General features: G+C 38.1%; 1 protein-coding gene across 11 annotated transcripts in view; it reads right to left on the bottom strand.

Annotated features, from left to right (window-relative positions):
- LOC143033834 (uncharacterized) overlaps nucleotides 1–18,170 on the bottom strand; it is a 446,867-nt gene that overhangs the window by 402,230 nt on the left and 26,467 nt on the right. For 3 of the 11 annotated variants that reach the window (XM_076199378.1, XM_076199377.1, XM_076199379.1), the window contains exon 2: nucleotides 8,238–8,291. The exons of the other annotated variants lie outside the window; for them this stretch is intronic. The gene's annotated coding sequence lies outside the window, so the exon portion shown is untranslated. The remainder of the gene's footprint in view (nucleotides 1–8,237; nucleotides 8,292–18,170) is intronic. 11 annotated transcript variants of the gene reach the window in all.

An 18,170-nucleotide genomic window follows, 5' to 3' on the forward strand; every position in this document is an offset into this window, starting at 1 on the left:
GATTGTATAACCTATACATTAATAGCTACTTTGTACAGTTTCTATTCTAAAATGCACCAGTTTTTGTGCTACACATGCAATATACTTTCCTGTAAATGGATTAATCAAATGGTCTAAATCCAGAACACCCCAATGCTTAGTAAAAACAACACAGTTCTTAAAAATATACTGGTACTTCATTATATCCAATCATGGTCAAATTATCATTTTTTTTTTTTTTTCCATTATGGTAAATAAGAATTTTTTTCTGGAAGCAAGTGAATCAAGCAAGAGAGCAAAAGATGAAGAGCTATATTAATGGTTCCAAAGTAAGATGGACTTCAGTTGAGGCACTGCAGCAAGATAAAGGTATAGAAGAGGAAGAATAAAGTGTGTGTGTGTGTGTGTGTGTGTATTTACCTAGTTATACCTAGTTGTTGTTGTTGTCGTTCCCTAGACTGTCTGTCCGAGCAGTCCCGTCTCCCCAAGGAATGCCACAGCCGAAACTGGGTTTTCCCACAAATTCTTTAGAGAGTGTATGTTGTGTTGTTTGCATGCATGATTGTGTATAATGCAGTCTTCCATTATGTGATGTATGGTATGGGGTGAAGTGTTACATCCTGGGCAGCTGTTCACAATGTGGTCATCCAGCCTCTTCTGGTAGCTTAGAAGTGCTGGGTGGTGGCCGCACCACAGTCTGGCCAAGTGGAGAGAGGATTCAGAAGGGTGGATATCAGGGGGTCTGGCATGCAGCAGTGTGTTGTCTTTCAGTGTGTTAATGGAGTGGTGAGTGATATGATTATGAATATGTTTGCAGAGGCTGGTATTTGGTGGTTGTGGAGGAAGAGAAGAGAGTATTTGTGCATAATAAAGGTCTTTGGGTGTTGTTTTAATGTTTCTTGGTGTGTATGGGTGTTCTGCTATGTAGTGTAGCGGGTGTGATGTGTTTGTGGTGGCTGCGGCAAGTGTTTGTGTGCCTCTCATGTCGAGGTGGTCCTTGACTTTGAGGACTTTTGTTTCATGGTGTAAATGGTCTGTTGGTGTTGTATTTGTGCAGCCTGTAATTGTTTTTTAGGTCATGGAGCTGCAGCGTCTATGTCGTGGGACCACCCCCCAACCCCAAGAGTTGGGGGCCAAACAGCAGCAACCACCCCTGGCCATCAGTTATACCTAGTTGTATGTTACAGTAAGGGGAGCTATGCTCGTGGTGTCCTGTCTCCATATCTCGTTTTATCTACATTTTTAAATTCGTATCGTTTTTGCACACACCACATTCTCATTTAACCTGTTCCAAACATCTATTATCCTGTGGGGGTAAGCTGTTCTTTTTCAGGTCTCTTCTATAACTGTCTTTCTTGATTTTCTTTCCATGTCCTCTTGTATCTCTACTATCCCATTTTATTAGATCCTCTCTATCAATAATTTCCATGACTTTCATGATTCTATAAATAGTTATCAAGTCTCCTCTCTCTCTTCTTTGCTCCAATGTTTGCAGCTCAAGTTTTGCCAGCTTCTCCTCATATGATAGTTCTGAGAGTGTTGGTGCCAATTTCGTAATTGCTCTTTGCATTCTTTCAAGATTTGTTACAAACTTTTTTGTACTTGGTGACCATGTCATCACTGCATACTTCAATTTTGGTCTTATCAAGGTGACTAGTATTTTCTTCATCATTTCTTCATCAAGGTAGGTAAATGCCACTTTGATTGATTTTATCAAATTAGAAGTTTCTCCAAAAATTTTGTTTATATGTTTCTCAGGGGACATACTCATAATAATGACTCCTAGGTCCATCTCTTTTTCCACTTTTTAAATTTCTTTCTCTCCCAATTAATATGATCCCACTATTCTTTTTTTTTTGCTTCTTTCAAATTCCATTATACTGCACTTCTTAATGTTGAATTCCATCCCCCACTTCCTACTCTATTCCCACACTTTATTGAGATCACTCTGCAGCGATTCACAATCTTATTCGGTGTTCACTTTTTTTTTTAAACATTTTTGCATCGTCCGCAAAGAAGCTCATATAACTTTCAATTCCTTTATCCATATCATTAATATATATAGCAAACATTATTGAGGCCAGTACTGTTCCTTGTGGAACTCCACTAATCACCTCATCCTAATTAGAATGTTGGTCTCTTATCACCACTCTCATTTTCCTTTCATGCAAAAAGTCTTCCACCCACTTCAGCAGGTTGCCCTGTATTCCTCCTGCAGTTTCTAATTTCTTTATAAAATTCTTATGTGGCACCATATCAAAAGCTTTTTACTGGTCTAGAATGGCACAATCAGCCCATCCATCTCTTTCCTGTATTATATCTATTAGTTTTGAATAGAAACACATAAAATTTGTGACACACGTTCTTCCTTGTCTAAATGCAAACTGCCTCAGATTTAGTAAAACTTTTCCCAAATACTTAACCCATGTAATTTTGATAATTCTTTCACAAATTTTTGCTATTGTACTTGTAAGAGAGACTGGTTTATAGTTTGTAGGGTCTTCTTTGTTTCCCCCCTTATATATTGGTACTATATTTGCTCTTTCCCAATCTTCTGTAACTTTTCCTTCCTGCAATGAACTGCTTATTAGACTATGCATTTTGTCTGTTAGTTCATCCCTGCATTCTCACAAAATCCAGTTTGCCATTTCATCTGGACCATGTGATTTTCTGACATCGAAATTACTCAAGTGAATCATTATTTCACTCTGTTCTATTTTTTTCATTGGGGGGGACTTTCCCCTCCCACTTGTCATCTCTCAGTTGTATGTTCTCTCTCGTATACACTGAATTAAAATGCTTGTTCATAATTTCTGCAAATTCTGTTTCCTCTGTGTATTCTATTCCTCCTCGTCATAGTTTCACTAATTCTTGTTGTTTTTCATTTGTTTACAAATTTATAGAATAGTTTTGGTTGATCTTTACATTTTTCTATGACATCCTTTTCATGTTTTCTCTTTTCTTCTCTGTGCACTTGTACATATCAATTTCTATAATCAGTGTATATTTTCCATTTTTCAGGTTTTTTGTTTTTCCTCCATTTTATCCAAGCTTTATCCCTTTTATGTTATAAATCTCTACATCTTTTGTTGTACCAACATTTTACATATCATTTTCCTTGTTTTTGTCTTGGAACATACTTTTCCACTCCTTCCTTATAAATTCTTTGTTAAAATATTCCATTTGTCTTCTACTGTATCCTCTTTGTATATCCTCTCCCAGGATGCCTTTTGAAAATGTTTTCTCATTTTATCAATTTTTTTTTTCATACATCATTCTTCCCTTTCTATGTTCATTTTTTCTCATGTATTTTCTTCTAATATGTAGTCACTTTTACTTAATGATGTCTTATATTCAATCTTGTCCACTATTTCAGGTTCTGTGATTAGGTCTAGTCTCGATGGCTCTTCCTCATTTCTATACCTAGTATTCTCTTGTATCCATTGTGTCATTTTATGTTCTATAATCATATCAAGTAGTACATTTCCTCATAGGTCATCTCCACCTTTCATTGTCATTTCTTCCCAGCAGATTTCTTTACAATTAAAGTCACCTATTATAACTATTCTTCCTCCATCTTCCATTATCTTATTTAGTGTTATCCTTGTCTTCTAACATATTCTTGTGTTCTCTCTCTTTCCATGAAGCCGTTTTTGGAGACACATAATTTACTACAAACTTCCTGCTGTTCTTGCCCCTCCTCTATTTCCAACATAATCATTTCCACTTTATTATTTCCATATATAACATTCCTCACATTTATATCCTTCTTAGTCAGGAACATAACTGCGCCACCTTGTTTTACTACTCTGTTTCTAATCCAATGATTATAAACACCATGTCCTACACTGTTGGGTGGTAATGGACCTTTATGTCAGGTTCCTTTTCCTTCAAGTGATCATTCAGTTCATTCAAGCCTGTTATTAATCCATCTATATTTGTGAAGGACACTTAATTTTCTGTTACCTCCATCCTGTTTTCTGTTTCCCATCTGTTTTTCTCTGCTGTGAATCATTTCCTCACTTTCATCTCCACTACTCTCCAATAGAATTTCTCTTTGTCTGACTCTGTTCTGTTCTCGTTTTTTCCTTAGCTTCAATTCTTTTTGTTTTCTCTTCCTCTCTTTCCTCTTTATTCATGTTTATATCCATACCTGTTTGTACTGATCACTTTCTGCTACTTTTCCTGTTTTTGATAAGACATTCTCTGCTGTCGAATTTAACCTTAATTGGTCTAGTCTTGTCTATACTGTATTTCCCCAGTCTATATATTTCTTCAATTTCTTTCCATATTTCCTGTTCATCTTCTTGAAATGTTTTTAGAAACTTGTTCACTCTCTCTTTCTCATCTCTTATTCTTGTAGTCCTATTTAGATTATGTTTCTCGTCCATTCCTAATATAATTATACATTTCTTTTTATCTGCTAAGTCTCTTACTATATTCTCCTTCTCTCTCATCACTTTAATAACTGTGACCTTAGTGTGTTCCTTCATCTGTTGTTTCACTATATCTCTAAATTCAATTTTGCTATTCTCCTGAACCTTTTTCCAACCATTTACCTCTTTTGCTATGGACTGTTTATTCTCATTATTATTATTCTTTAATTCCTCATTCTCATCCTTTACTTTTAACTGTCTTTATAATTCTTCTATTTCTTCATTTAGGTTTTGGTTCTCATTCTTTAGTTCTTCCAGTTTATCAACTCTTTGTGTAATCAGTGCAAGTTGACTGAACCTAACCTCCCATGATTCGTTCATTTTTGTTAGTTTTTCCTCTAGACTTGCTAATTGGGGGAATTTGTCATTTCCTCCCTCATTCAATACATAGAAATAATTAGCTCCACTTTCTATTGCACTGTTCTTACCTATATTTCTAATTTTTATGCCTTCACTGATTTCTTCAACTTCACCTGTGTATCTGCACATCTCTTGTTTACATTCCTTTTGACATCTGGGGCCTGTTCATCCCCTTCCTAATTTTCTTCCATTTTCCTCAATAATCCCTCCCCTTCTCCTTTTTCTTCACCTTCTCACTACACCACGAGCTTTCCTCTTCCTACTAATACAACACAGGTACTCCCTTGTCATTGAAATCCACAAAAATCGCCCCCCCCCCCCGAGTTCCACTATTCTCTGTCAATTTGATGATCGTGTGTGTGTGTGTGTGTGTGTGTGTGTGTGTGTGTGTGTGTGTGTGTGAGAGAGAGAGAGAGAGAGAGTGTGTGGGGGAGGAAGCATGTAGGAGTTCAGTGGAAGTGATAACAAGGTTTGAAACATGAGAAAATGGTGGAAAAGAAAGCTGTAGATTGTTGTTGTGATGATAATAATAATGATGATGGTTAAGACGAGAGTGGTTTTCAATGTATATTGTAAGTTTCAAGCAAGTACCGAAGACCTGCAAACAATCATGCAGTGCCAATTAATATGAGAAGAGGTTGTAAGCCTAAATCCTGGAACATTAGAGGTAATTGACTTTATAGCATCCCATACAAGGTGTATGACACCAATTGTTACTAAATTTTCAATGAGCAGAAGACCCACAATCCCACAGTAGTTGGCAACAGTCCTTGAATCCTCCCACAGACCTCTCTGGGAAACAGTTTTGGACTGCTGTCAGTGTTGTATTGTTGTAGAACTGTTTTGAAGTCACCAGCTAGAGAAAGTAGGAGGGAAGCAATCACTTATCTAGCTTTACTTATGAGAAAGGGTGTAAAGATTGACCCAGTCTCAAGATTGAGTGCCAGCCACTAAGGGCTACACCATCTGACAGAGGTGAGGAGACTGATGGCTTCTGAAAATGGGTAGCCCCACCATCTTACAGTACCATCACAAGCAGATACCTAGTATTAGTCCCTATGGCAGTTATAAATGAATATAATGAAAGCAGACACAAGAGAATAGAAGCAATGGAAATTCTGTAAAGAAAATAGGTGTGTACATCATATATTCATCTCAGTGAGAAATGAAAGAAATGAAGTGAGAAACAGAAGCAATGATGTCTTTGTGTTTTGTAGATCTGGTGATGGCAACATAATATAAAATAGAGGAGGTTGAAATTTGAATGGAGTGAAGAGTATAAAATATTGAAATTTATCTTTTCAGGCTGATGCTGGTTTGAAGAGGGAGGAACAATCTAATATACATAGATGACAATGTTCTGTTCAAAGTGGTTGATAAGTGAATTTGGCAAAATATATTGAATAACAATATACCATCTTTTAATCCAATACTTGGCTACTGCCACTTGTGTGGACATTTGGGCCCAGGATATAAACCCACTTTGGGAATTGATGATGTTTTATGTCCTGGGCTAATTCCCAAAGCAGGTTTGGGTCCTGGGCCCAAATGTCTGCACAAGTGGCGGTTGGCAAATGTTAGATTAAGAGACCTAGGAGTAATGATATTGATAATAATAATACTAACAAAATAATAATAGCAAAAGGCTCTTTCCATTATGAGGTGGCAGTTTCAAAACAATAATTAGGTTGATGTGAAGCCAGCCAGATTTTTTTTAAGTGGTTTGCTGGGTTTTATTCCTAACTCTGGGGAGAAGGAAGAGGGAGGGGAGGTGGAAGAAGGTAGAGGAAGGAGAAAGGCAGTGAAGGAAGAAAGGAGGACAAGGAGGAAAGAAGAAAATGAGGGTGTAAGGAGGAGGGAATGGGAGGAATGAGTAATAAAGAGAAAGAAGGATGGGAATGGAATGAGGGTGGAAGGGAAAGAGGGTGTAAGGAAGATAAGGGTAAGTAAGGAGAGGAAGAAGGAAGGAAAGAAAGAAAGAAATGGAAAAAAAAAGGGGGGGGTTGAGAGAGAGAAAACAAGGAAGGAATGGATATACACAAGAGTAGAAGCCTGGAAGAATATACACCAGTCACAGTGAAGATGGGAGAAAATACAATTTGTCTTGAGAGTGGTACAGAAACATAGGGGATGTCTTATATACAAGAGTAAGGCCTGGATTATGTATGCCAGAGAAGGAAAAGTCAGGTGAAGGCAGTTGAAATGACATGCTTTTGGGGCAATGTATACAGTTGTAAAATAGAAGTGCCAAATGCCAACAAGTATATCATAGGAAACACCATGTGAGAACAAAGCCCTTCCTAGAACAGTTTGCTCATTTGATCTTTATCAAATACTTGGCAAAGTCTATATGATTGAAATATCATAGCAGTTGTAAAGGCTTCGTTTTCATGTGTATCCTTAGAGTTGCACAGCATAACAAAATAGGAGAGATAGGATCTGTGAATGGACTAGGATTGAGAGTTTAACAGGCCAATTCAATTTGTATGTAATGAAAATGAAGAAGCAATCCTCAAAGGATTCATGAACTGGTGATGCCAGGAGAGCAAAAGGTAGAACAAACACAGGAGTGTATGGCACACATGAAATCCTAAAAGCTTGTGGTCAGGATGTTAAACAAGTGAAAATCTGCCTTGGTCAGAGTGAGTTAAGAATCAATAGAGATGACCCTTTCCATATGACAGATGCACTGGGGGTGAACTGATAGCAATGTTGTATGAGAAACAAAGTGTAATTTTCACATGGTGCAAGAAGAATGAATGGAATGAGTGAAAGCAGAAGCCTTTGGAGCCCATGGTCAGGACATATAAAGTGAAAATCTGCCTAGGTATGTGAACTGGAGAAGAATGAATATATTTATGCAATAACCTGTTACATGAGAATGGTGCACCATAATGAACTGGCAGCATTGCTGAGGCAGAAACACGGTGTAATTTCTATATGGTTAATGCATGAAGGTGTGAGTAGTCTGAGTGGAAAGAGTAAATGGGAAAGGGTAGAAGAAATTTCTATTTTATGCCGTGCCAACTCACTTTGTGGGTGGTAATGGCTAGACTGAGAAGGAATTTTTCACTTTAAAAGAAATCCTTGTATATCACCAGATATATATCTTTTTACATGGATGATGTAACCACAAGAAAGGCTAACCTCAATCATATCATGAGACCCAAACCCAATCAGGGTGAAGAAGCTTATGCATTAAGTGCAACCATTTGAAAGACTATTTTACAAAAAGCCAAAGATCAGGGTTACCAATGTCAAAGGCATTGGATGTCAATCCTCACACTAAATACACTTGTTAAATCCTTCAACATACACTCTTTTTGATACTTTAGTATTGAGCATTAAGCCAAAGCAATTGAATTATAACAAAGCCACTGGATAAGGTATTGGGTCAATATCAAAAAGGACATCCACTTCCTTTGACGTTTTAGGGCAGGATGCTTTGGACTTGAAACTCACTGTATGTTGAATCAATATGGATGAGATTGCGAACAGCAACAGCTACACATTCATCTGGAATTCAAAAATGTGCACTATACAAAAAGATTTTTGCAGCAATATGAAAAACTTAAATTCACTGCTGACCCTGAAGATCCATTACTATTCATCCTTAGCTGTTCATATATTCCATCATAATCAAACAAAAAATCTAACAACCATAATCATCTGTGATCCAGTGGCTATAATGAAATTAATATCTGACTTCAACCTATTCACATGAAGTAAGATCTTTTGGGGGTATTGACGAGCTGTTGAGCAAAAATAGTAGCACTTTATAGGGAGTGCAAGTACATTTGATATAAGCAACTTATATTTGGCAACTCCCTTATTACTAATATATGCAAGTGCAATACTTATGAAATTTAAGTTAATATTTTAGTTCTCACCTAGAACCACTAAATAAAAAAAAGCACACACACACACACACACAATTGGTTAAACACCAAAGGTGTCAATTATGCAACACTGTGTTTTGACCATGTAACAATGGAATGCATTAGATCAACTTTTTTGCCAGCATAAAAAGAAATTAGTATTAGACTTTTACAATTTTAAATTAATATTCACAGGGATGAAAATATAACTGAGGATATATTTACAAAAGCTAACACCTGTGTAAGTTTATTGGTCATGTTCAGCTGTCACAAAAAATAATAGCAAGGGTCACCAAAACTGTCCCAATTTACCACCAGCACTGACACTACAGTTGTAAAAAATCAGCATATGGAAATTATAGCCATACCATTCTGTGCAAGAACCCTTGATCTCACCCATCCTTCCCACATCATAGTGGCACAAAATCACCCACAAGGATATAAAGGCCAATAAACCACAGTCAATAACAACCATTGCCTTGCAAGCATGGCCAACTTGGGGGGTAACCCCCTATCCCCCAATAATCTTAAATGTGTCCCCACAAAGATAAATACAAACTCAGATCATAAAGCAAGTTCTCCAAGACGAGACCCCTAAACTCTGTACTACAATCTCCCTCTGTAATTAGCCCTACCAAGAAATCACTCCACATAAGGAAACAATCACATTGGTATGATTGCACTCAGACCACCACCCAAAACTAAAGGAATAACAACACAAAATTAGCCGGGTCAAATTATCCAAGATGCAATCACCACAAGACAGTGAACATATCCTACCCTAACCCACTCTCACTATCCAGACAGTAGCACAACATATCTTCCTTGAATGATATAGGAACAAAGTCTGAGGCAGTTCCCATTTACTTGGGGGCTGTGGGTCTCCTACATGAGCAACCTGAAGCAATGGTTTGATTAAACAGATGTTATGATGTGTTTAGCATTCAATCATGAAGAAAACCTTACCACAACAGTGAAATTTTTTAAGCAAGAATTGAGCTAGAATGGAATTACTGTGGAATGTGCATACATGTATATGTGTGTATGTGTGTGTGAGGGGTTGGGATCAGAGTATCTGACTGACTGAACTATATTGAGCAACTGCAAATCCGTCCAACATATGATTCTAGACCACTTTGTAAGTCTTCTCTTGTCCAGTTCTCAGTTCTAAAATGTCAGTTTAATGATAATGAAGAGTATTAAAGAACAGAAAAGCAATGACGAGAGATGTGGTGAACAAGGGTAAGCGTATAGCTGTTTTGCGATGGATTATCTCATCAAAAATGATAGGATTAAATACATACATACACCAAGGGCTTTTCCCCTTTACAAGGGAGGTAGCCAAAGTCTAAAGGCATATTTCCACTCCCACTCATTTCATCCCCATTCACCACCCTTCCCTCCCTCTCATCTTGGCTCCTCCTGAATGCAGGGTCATCCCTACATCATGCCCATCACCTAAGCCAGTGGCAGAGGAGAAAGAAAACTACCACTGAATGTTCCACTTGGGTCGTAAAAGGCAAGTATAATGGGACAGAGGATAGGACTAGGCATCCTACTCTCTGTACCCCATAAAGGGTAAATTCCTTCTATACTTGATTTTCCTCCCCTTCCTCTTTTGATTTCCTTCCAAAATATCTTTTTATTACCTTCAAAAATTTCTATAATACTCTTACCCCATTTCACATCTGCTCTCCTCTTTGCCTCCTTAACTTTATGCTTTCTTTTCTTTTCTTTGTACCTCTCATAAGATTCTCTCGTCCTATTTTGTAACCAATCTGTGAATGCTCACTTCTTCTCTTCTACAACCTTCTTTACTTCATCATCCCACCACTCACTACCCTTCCTTCTATTTCCTCCAATCCTCCTTGTTCCACACACCAACTTTGCAGACCTTGCGATTCCCTCTTTGAACCATCATTACTCCTCCATTCCTAGTTCTCCTCCTTCACTCCCTCCCACTCCTCTCTCAGCTTCTTCTTGTACTCCTCCTTTTCTTACTCATTTAAGCAGTTTACTCTAAGCACCTCACTATCTTCTGTCCTTTTCCTCTTTCTCTATCGATCCTTCACTCTCAACTTACCTTCCACCAAAAATTCTCATATTCACCCACTCTCCCCCCTTAGAACATGTACAGTGAAGACTAACTTGGAACTAGAACTTTTTTATACTTGATCTCAAAAGTTTGACTTGGTACTCGAACGTCTGCACATGTGATTGTAAACAAAGGTTCCTGGCCCCTTCCTCTCTGCCACCGACAGCTGTCCCACCAGTCCTGAGAACAACATTCTAATGCGCTCTATCTATGGTTTTTCATTTAGAAACTTATCATGGCACCTAGGAGGCTTATTACTGGTGAAAGTAAGCCTAAAAGGAAGTGTGTAGTGGCAATCATTGAATGGAAAAAGGAGAGTATTGATAAATATGCGAAAGGAGCAAGAATCACCAATCTTGCAGCTGAGTATTGTATGGCAAAATCTACAGTAGCCACCATACTGCAGAACAAGGAAGCCATTAAAGGAGTTGATGTGGTGATGGGTGTGAAAAAGCAACTAAGCCACCTGCAGCAGTGCAAGAAATGGACAAATTGATGATGGTGTGGATAAACGAAAGGCAGATGGCTGGTGATTCCATGTCGGAGAACATAATTTGTGAGAAGGCTAGGCGGTTCCATAAAGATCTTATTTCTCATACTACCTCTGACTCCAGTGAAGATTTTAAAGCTAGTAAGGTGGTTTGGGAATTTCAAGAAGAGAACTGGAATGTATTCTGTTGTGAGGCACGGTGAGGCCGCAAGTGCTGACAAAGTTGCTGCCAAGAAGTTTGTGCCTGGATTTAAGAAATTTGTGGATAAGGAGCACTTAAGCCCACAACAGGTCTTTAATTGCGATGAGACAGGCCTGTTTTGGAAAAAACTACCAAACAGGACCTATCTAACAAAGGAAGAGAAGTGTTTCCCAGGACACAAGCCCATGAAAGAGAGGCTAACCCTGCTTCTGTGCGCCAATGCTACCGGTGACTGCAAGATTAAACCACTACTGGTGTACCATTCGGAAAAACCCAGGCCATTCAAGAAGAACAGAGTGCAAAAGAGCAAACTCAGCGTGATGTGGAGGGCAAACAAGAAAACCTGGACACCAGGCAATTTTTCATAGTGTGGTTTGTGGAGGTGTTTGCACCTGCAGTGAAGACATACCTAATAGAGAAGAATCTATCACTCAAGGCCCTCCTGTTTTTGGACAATGCCCCTGCACACCCTCCAGGCATGGAAGAAAAATTGGGTAAGGAGTATAAAATTATCGAAGTGATGTTCCTCCAACCCCCCACCCCACCACCACCACACCACTGATCCAAACCATTGACCAGAATGTCATCGCCAGCTTAAGATGCTGTACACAAAAGCACTTTTTGAGAGGAGCTTTGAGACGACTTCTGAAACAGCTCACTATGGAGTTTCGGAAGAATCACTTCAATATCCTACAATGCATAAGGCTTATAGATAAAGTCTGGGATCAATTTTCTGTGAGACCCTTGTGTGACAGCCAAGGATTTTGAGGGATTCGAGCCTTCAGTCCAGGAGTCTGCTGTGGTGGAGGTCATTGTGTCTCTGGGGAGGGCCATAGGCATTGAGGTGGACAGTGATGATGTGGAGGGACTGGTGCAAGCACACTATGTAGACCTCACCACTGACAAGCTGTGTCTACTTCACCAGGAACAGCTACAGGAGTAACTGAGGAGCTGTCTTCAGGGGAGGAGGAGGGGAACAACAAAGAGTCTCCACTGCAGAGATCAAGAAATATTTGCGGCAATGGACAGAGTTGGGAAACTTTTTGGACAGGGGCCACCCTGTTACTGCTGCCATACACAGAAACATAAACCAATTTGATAAAAATTTTATGCAGATCACATTAGACAGATTCTTGTTGAAAAAGGAATCTAGTGAGAGTGCAAGTGTTAGTGAGCCAACGCCCTCTAATAGTAGGCTCACACGAATCACACCAGGAGACAAGTTACCAGACATTTTCATGGATGCTGACTCATCCTCTGATGAATAGTCTCCCTCCTCCTCCCCACCCTTCTCCCTTCCTCTTCTATGTTATCCATCTGCAGCCTTCACTTATGGTAAGTACAAATCAAAATTATGTGTATATATATACATATATATATATAAATTACATTTAAACTTTTGTAAACTTAAGGTTTTGCTAAGGTTAGAACGAATTACCTGATTTATAGGTATTGGTAGTCAAACTTTTTGATATCAAACAGCCATTTGGAATGAATTAAATTTGAGTACTGAGTCTCCATTGTACATCCAAAACTCTTTCCACTCTTCTCCTGGTTACCACCTCATACTCCATTAAAGCCCTATATACCACCCTCTCCCATATGTAGTTATGCTTGACTTTCTTTCTAAATACTGTATTTGCTATCATCAACTCTCTAGACACATCTTCACTATCAACTCTCCACTACAATTTTTTACCTGGCACTCTACACTTCCCAAACACTCTCTCTATTGGTTTATTTCCTACTCTAGCATTAAGATCTTCCAATATCACTACAATGACATTTCTTCCTAACCCAACTCATTTAAATCAATCCAAAAAGCCTACATTTCCTCTACACTTTTCTTACTACCGGGCCCAAATGTACTTAAAAAAACCTACATCTCCATTCCCAGTTTTACCTTCATCCATATTGACCTTGAAAACTCCTTCCACTCCACCACACATTTACCTCTCTTCACTTACTAGTGTAGCCACCCCTTCTCTCCCTCATCCTCTTCACTCCTGACACCCTCCCAACTACATTTCTAAACTCAAACTCTCCCCTCCCTTTTAACTTATTTTCACTTAATGCCAACATACTGCCTATCTTTTCCTACACTCATATGTACCACATCCACACACATTAAAAGACCCAAACCTTAGGGTTCTGGTTGGAAAACTCCTTCCAGACCCTCTTATGTTTTGTAGATGCCTAGTCCTATCCCATCTTTGTCGCCTTTTATGACTCAAGTGGGAACACTCTGTGGCAGTATTCTTCTCCCGCACCACAAGGTTCAGGAGAGAAAAAAAAAAAAAAAAAAGTAACATTCAGATAGGTGGTAAAGGACAGCACAACGGCAGGGCAGTCACAGTATAACACGTACACACATACAAGAGATGAAATCCAATGTAGGCTTCAACTTCACCAACATCACATGCTCACCAAAATAATTCCTATAACAGCAGGCTAATCAGTTTGCTATGCTTATAGCTACGCTTGCTACTGTTTTCCCCACTGCAGTCTCCTCACTCAAGAGAGAACCACTATTCTATGGAGAGGAAAACAATGTTCCAGCTGACAACAGAACCCCCACTGGAGGTTCACCTTGGGCCTGGCCACCTGCATTGGCAAGGACTTGGTGGATTTGACAAGACCCTCACCAACAGCATCATCTCTGGGGATATTGCATGTATTGACAAAAATATTCTCCCCACCCACCATAGAACCCATTGAGGTGAGACAGGTTATAACCTAACAGTCATACAGCTCATGAAATAGTTTATACAGCAAACCCTCAATATTATGGACAGTATGGGGACAGGCCTGTCGTTATATCCGAAAATCTGTTATAACTGAGGATCCGTTATATCCAATGGAAATACCAGACAGATCCGTTATAGCCTGAAATTTGTCTGGAATTAGAAATTACAGTAAACCCTCAATATAACAGACAATATGGGGACAGGAGTCTGTCGTTATATCCGAAGATCTGTTATATCCAAGGGTTTTCATCCGTTACAGCTAGGGTTTGTCCAGTCAGATTTTTTGTCTCAACTCAACAATTCTAATTGGGCAGTTCAGCCAATTTGTTTCTCCAAGCCATGGTGGATCACTTATCCTGGCACCGGTCAGGAAGTGAGGTGTATCAATCAGAGCCCATATGTGCCTAAGTGCCGCCCCAGAACAAAGTTCCCAGTGATGCCTCCCCCACACCTCTATCATCCCTTACCGCCTATGACCCTAATTTGTGCAACATGATTACAGGATACCGATATGCATAATAAAAGATGAATTTGCTGTACAATTAAGTGAAAATCAGAGTAACTTTTTCCATAAATGATAGAAAAAAGGTTCCTCAGACTGCAATATGGTAGTGTTAGCATTTTCTGAACAATATTTATTTCAAAATAAAACAATTACTATAAGAATGATAAGATCAGATGATAATGATTAATCATTGATTACTAGGTTACATTAGGATATGAGCTTTGATGGTGTCACCATCAAAGCTCATATCCATCAGTGTCTGATTCAATGCTGAGGAGTGCTTGATTTGTCAGGCTATCTTGGCCTATGGAATTCCTTGGGTATGTCATGATGACCTTCAGTTTGCTGAAAAGACCTTTCACAAGAAGCAATTGATATCCTCACAGTCAGTAAAAGTCTCAGAGTAACAAAAAGGTTAGTGAATATCTAACCACATTTCTCGATGAAAGCAACGAGTCAAAAAAAAAATTTCATGTAGACATTTTAGCTATTGACTTGCAAAATAATTAATCAGGTCTTAAAATTTGTACTTAATGTCCCTCCCAAGGAAAGGATAAGGGAAAATTATTTAATATTATGTTTATTCTAATGCAGAGTTACAGTAATATATTCAGGGCTTCTTTGACCTCTCTTTTTATTATCATTATTTTGTTGCCCTAGTGAGTGGCAAATCCAGGCATATGCCCACCCTGCCCTCCCTCATGTGAAGGCCCAGGTATCAATAGGGAACAACCACAGGACTGAATTATCATTCAACCTCCAGCACTCCAGGACACCATGCACAGGAAACGCATGAAATAACACACAGAGAACTACATTAATATCAGAAAACCAGTTTGAGCTGAATATTCATGAGTATAAAACAGATTAATATTTTACAATAGTGGGGGATGATAAAAAAAAAAAAAAAAAAAGGCCGAGTTGACTATGTAACTGAATTTCAAAACTTTCATCACTATTCATTATGAAAAATAACCTTGTGGAGAATGTAGGCTTGGAATTGACAATGGTGGTCCTATAAGGACCTTAAAGAACGACCTCCCTCCCCCACAACCATTTAGTGGTGTCAATGCTGACAACCAGATTTTGGGTCCAAGACCTCTGTTAGTTAAATTCATCTCTATTTCCTCCATCTCATGAAGAAATGACAACCAGCAGCTGCTCACCTCCTCTTAATACTTTTGGATACTAATATGGAAAAAGACTCGCATAAACAGAATTCATATATCAATCCTAGATTTCTTCCCATACATATATACAGCAGGAGCCTCAGAACCGTTACTTGCACTTGTGGGGCTGCAAGTTTCCAGTCAGCAAAGTTGAGATGAAATGTTTGAGAAATATGATACATGTTATAAGAATGGCAAGTGAATGGATAACAAACTGAATTGGCCCAAAGGTAGTTTCTTGTCTTCTCCATTTACTCGCAAGGGACAAGTAGGAAGAGTAAACCTATAATGATGCAGTGGGGATTAACCAGCTTTAGCTGTTGGGACCTGCTGTGGAGGTGGTGTCTTGCTGCATTGCTTCTGATCTAGCTAGTGGGCCAGGGAGAGCCCTTCCTACACAAGGAGCCAACATCACTCCCACATACAAAAAGGTGAAAAGAAACAAAAAAACTACAGGCCTATAAGCTTGGCTTCAATCATAGGAAAAATTATGGAAACTATCATCAGAGATGCTATCGAACACCATTTGGAAAGTAACTGTTTGATAAATGATAGCCAGCATGGATTCAGATGGAAACGTTCTTGTGTGCCTTACTTGAATTCTACAACAGTCAACTTGAATTATGACAAAAGAAACAATGTAGCTTTAATATTTCTAGACTTCGCAAAAGCTTTTGATAACATTCCCCATGAATACTTACTAAATTAGCTTCACATGGAATAAGTGGTAGCCTATTAAGTTGGACTAGTAATTAGTTAAACAATCAAAACAGAGGTGTTCTAAATGGCAAAACTTCTAGATGGAAAAATGTTACAAGTGGAGTTCTTCAGGGTTCCATTCTTGGACCACTTCTATTCACAGTATATATAAATGATACAGACCATGGACTAAAATCTATAGTCTCCAAATTTACTGATGATACAAAACTGTGTGGAATGACAAATGATCACTTAAATAAATTAAATATTCAAGAAAATTTAAATAAATTACAGCAATGGTCTGATAAGTGGCTAATAAAATTTAACACAATTGCAAGGTTATGCATATAGGTAAAAATAACAGTATAAAGGATTACAAGTTATTTGGAAATTCATTAACAAAAGTGGATAGTGAAAAGGATCTCTGTGTAATTATCAGCAATGATCTCAAATCCTCAAAGCAGTGTATTTCAGCTTCTAACAAAGCAAATAAGATTCTAGGACTGATTGCTCAATCTTTTCTCATTAACAAGCTATAAATTGTTAGTTCGTCCACATTTGGAATATGCTGTTTCTGTATGGTCACCGAATCTCATTAGACATTGACAGATTGGAAAAAGTAAAATGGCGAGCCATAAAACTGATTACATATATAAAAAATAAATCATACAAAAATCAATTAAAACATATGAATTTACTTTCCCTAAAAAAAGCTTTGATTCAGAGGTGACTTGATACAGGTCTCTCCGATTCTAAAGGGATGACATAAGTGACAAAATTTTCACACTGAATAAGAATCAGATATGAAATAATGGTCTCAAACTGTCAGGAAATAGATTTCATTTTGAAGTGGGTAGAAACAACATTTCCAACCATGTAGTTAATGAATTAAATAAACTTCCTTCAAAGACAGTGCAATGTAGTTCAGTTCAAAGCTTTAAGAGTCATTTAAATAAAAACCTATGCCAGATGTTGTAATATCTGCAATTTATTTTAATTATTTATGTTTGTTATTATTTGTTTGTTTATTAATTTATTATCAATCTGTCCATTATTATTTCTTATTTACCTGTCTATTATTTTGCCTTTACCTATTTATTATAACTTATATTAATATAAAAAAAATTATCTATTGTTATTATAATTTTTTTCACATCCAACCTATTTATGGAACAAAAGGTCTCCTGTCTGCATGCTCCTCCTTTGTAATCCTTTGATTCTTAAAAAGGAAACATAGGTTTTTGATGGATGTAGGATGGTGTCATGTGTCACACTGTCATGTTTCACCATCATGGTGTGACCATGCCATTTTTCCATGTGTATTTGTTTTTGCTGGGCCTGTATGTTGGACAAACCATTGGTTTGTTTGGGAAGGGTTACAAACTCTGGCAGATCACTATGGGAGATTCTTCAATGATCAAGCTACAAATGGTCCAGACTAGGTTAAGTTGATGTTGTTTTGCCACAGGCAGCAGGGAAAAAAATACTTTTTATTTTTACAGAGCCATTTTTTTCCCCCCCCACCAGAGCCATCTTTTTTAATTACCCGAGCCATTTTTATACTTCCAGAGCCATGTTTTTGCAGGTTCAATTTCCTTCAAACTATTGGA

The sequence above is a fragment of the Oratosquilla oratoria genome, chromosome 16 (assembly GCF_046742065.1).
Source record: "Oratosquilla oratoria isolate Oo_2021 chromosome 16, ASM4674206v1, whole genome shotgun sequence".
NCBI lineage: Eukaryota > Metazoa > Arthropoda > Malacostraca > Stomatopoda > Squillidae > Oratosquilla > Oratosquilla oratoria.